At 47.0% G+C, this 3208-nt stretch overlaps 1 pseudogene; it reads right to left on the reverse strand.

Annotated features, from left to right (window-relative positions):
- The window catches only part of LOC135536230 (voltage-dependent T-type calcium channel subunit alpha-1H-like), a 30747-nt pseudogene that overhangs the window by 25807 nt on the left and 1732 nt on the right, over positions 1-3208 (reverse strand).

Here is a 3208-nt window from a genome sequence, read left to right on the forward strand (position 1 = left end):
TGTGTGTGTTGTTATGTATGTGTGTGTATGTGTGTGTATGTGTGTGTGTATGTGTGTGTGTGTGTGTGTGTGGGTATGTATTTGTGTGTGTGTGGGTATGTGTGTGTGTGTTGTTATGTATGTGTGTGTGTGTGTGTGTGTGTGTGTTTGTGGGTATGTATTTGTGTGTGTTGTTATGTATGTGTGTATGTGTGTGTATGTGTGTGTGTATGTGTGTGTGTGTGTGTGTGTGTGGGTATGCATTTGTGTGTGTGTGGGTATGTGTGTGTGTGTGTGTGTATGTATGTTTGTTTGTGGGTATGTATTTGTGTGTGTTGGTATGTATGTGTGTATGTGTGTGTATGTGTGTGTGTGTGTGGGTATGTGTGTGGGTATGTATGTGTGTGTGTGGGTTTGTATTTGTGTGTGTGTGGGTATGTATGTGTGTGTGTGTGGGTATGTGTGTGTGTGTGTGTGTGTGTGTGTGTGTGTGTGTGTGTGTGTGTGTGTGTGTGTGTGTGTGTGTGTGTGTGTGTGTGTGTGTGTGTGTGTGTGTCGTGTCTATTTGTGTGTGTGTGGGTATGTATGTGTGTGTGTGTGTGGGTATGTGTGTGTGTGGGTATGTATTTGTGTGTGTGTGTGTGGGTATGTGTGTGTGTGTGTGTGTGTGTGTGTGTGTGTGTGTGTGTGTGTGTGTGTGTGTGTGTGTGTGTGTGTGTGTGTGTGTGTGTGTGTGTGTGTGTGTGTGTGTGTGTGTGTGTGTGTGTGTGTGTGTGTGTTTGTGTGTGTGGGTACCTGTCCCAGGTTATCGAAGTTGTATTTGCGTCGTGTCCACCGGTAGCCGGCACGGAGACAGTCAGTCCTATTGGTCACGTTCCTCACGTCCGCCCCTCGCAGTGGAAGAACTTACCCTTGAAAAGCTACACCAAGAAACCACAGAGAGAAACACACACACACAACTCAACCACAGACTATAAGACTAAATTGCAGTCTGTCTGTCTGTCTGTCTCGCTGTCTCTCTCTCTCTTCTCTCTCTCTCTCTCTCTCTCTCGCTGTCTCTCTCTCTCTCTCTCTCTCTCTCTCTCTCTCTCTCTCTCTCTCTCTCTCTCTCTCTCTCGCTGTCTCTCTCTCTCTCTCTCTCGATGTCTCTCTCTCTCTCTCTCGCTGTCTCTCTCTCTCTCGCTGTCTCTCTCTTCTCGCTGTCCTTCTCTCTCGCTGTCTCTGTCTTTCTGTCTCTCTCTCTGGCTGTCTCTCTCGCTGTCTCTGTCTTTCTGCTTTCTGTCTCTCTCTCTCTGGCTGTCTCTCTCTCTCGTCCTTCTCTCTCGCTGTCTCTCTCTCTCTGTCTCTCTCTTGCTGTCTCTCTCTGGCTGTCTCTCTCTGGCTGTCTCTCTCTCTGGCTGTCTCTCTCTCTGGCTGTCTATCTCTCTCTGGCTGTCTCTCTCTCTCTGGCTGTCTCTCTGGCTGTCTCTCTCTCTCTGGCTGTCTCTCTCTCTGGCTGTCTCTCACTCTCTGGCTGTCTCTCACTCTCTGGCTGTCTCTCTCTGGCTGTCTCTCTCTCGCTGTCTGTCTCTTTCTGTCTCTGTGTGTTACCTGTCTCTGGCTGTCTCTCTCTGGATGTCTCTCTCTCTGGCTGTCCTCTCTCTGGCTGTCTGTCTCTGTGTGTTACCTGTACTCCCAGTATTCCAAACACGATGAAGAAGCCGCAGCAGATGAGGACGATGTTTCCGATGGGTCTCAGAGACGTGATCAGAGTCTCTACTACCAGCTTCAGACCTGGGGCTCGACTGATCACCCTGCAACACACCACGCACGCACACACGCACACACACACACGTAACATTTTAGTAGTTTAGCAAACATTCCTATCCTGAACAACTTACAGCTAGTGGCTGCATTCATCATAGCAGACAGATAGCTAGGAGAGACAAGCTGACGTGACAGATAGCTAGGAGAGACAAGCTGACATGACAGATAGCTAGGAGAGAGAAGCTAACATGACAGATAGCTAGGAGAGAGAAGCTAACATGACATATAGCTAGGAGAGACAAGCTGACATGACATTAAAGAGATTGCTAGGAGAGAGAAGCTAACATGACAGATAGCTAGGAGAGACTAGCTAACATGACAAACAGCTAGGAGAGACTAGCTGACATGACATTAAAGAGATTGCTAGGAGAGAGAAGCTAACATGACAGATAGCTAGAGAGAGAAGCTGATGTGACAGATAGCTAGGAGAGAGAAGCTGACGTGACAGATAGCTAGGAGAGAGAAGCTGACGTGACAGATAGCTAGGAGAAAGAAGCTAACATGACAGATAGCTAGGAGAGAGAAGCTAACATGACAGATAGCTAGGAGAGACAAGCTGACATGACATTAAAGAGATTGCTAGGAGAGAGAAGCTAACATGACAAACAGCTAGGAGAGACTAGCTAACATGACAGATAGCTAGGAGAGAGAAGCTAACATGACAGATAGCTAGGAGAGAAAAGCTGACATGACATTAAACTAGGAGAGACAACCTGACGTGACAGATAGCTAGGAGAGAGAAGCTAACATGACAGACAGCGAGGAGAGAGAAGCTAACATGACAGATAGCTAGGAGAGACAAGCTGACCTGACAGATAGCTAGGAGAGAGAAGCTAACATGACAGATAGCTAGGAGAGACAAGCTAACATGACAGATAGCTAGGAGAGTCTAGCTAACATGACAAACAGCTAGGAGAGACTAGCTAACATGACAGATAGCTAGAGAGAGAAGCTAACATGACAGATAGCTAGGAGAGAAAAGCTGACATGACATTAAACTAGGAGAGACAACCTGACGTGACAGATAGCTAGGAGAGAGAAGCTAACATGACAGACAGCTAGGAGAGAGAAGCTAACATGACAGATAGCTAGAGGAGCTGACAGACAAGCTGACATGACAGATAGCTAGGAGAGAGAAGCTAACATGACAGATAGCTAGAGAGAGAAGCTAACATGACAGATAGCTAGGAGAGACAAGCTGACATGACAGATAGCTAGGAGAGAGAAGCTAACATGACAGATAGCTAGGAGAGACAAGCTGACATGAGAAGCTGACATGACAGATAGCTAGGAGAGAGAAGCTAACATGACAGATAGCTAGGAGAGAGAAGCTAACATGACAGACAGAAGCTAGCTAGGAGAGACAAGCTGACATGACAGATAGCTAGGAGAGAGAAGCTAACATGACAGATAGCTAGGAGAG

This window comes from Oncorhynchus masou, unplaced genomic scaffold, assembly GCF_036934945.1.
Source record: "Oncorhynchus masou masou isolate Uvic2021 unplaced genomic scaffold, UVic_Omas_1.1 unplaced_scaffold_580, whole genome shotgun sequence".
In the NCBI taxonomy this organism is placed as follows: Eukaryota; Metazoa; Chordata; class Actinopteri; order Salmoniformes; family Salmonidae; genus Oncorhynchus; species Oncorhynchus masou.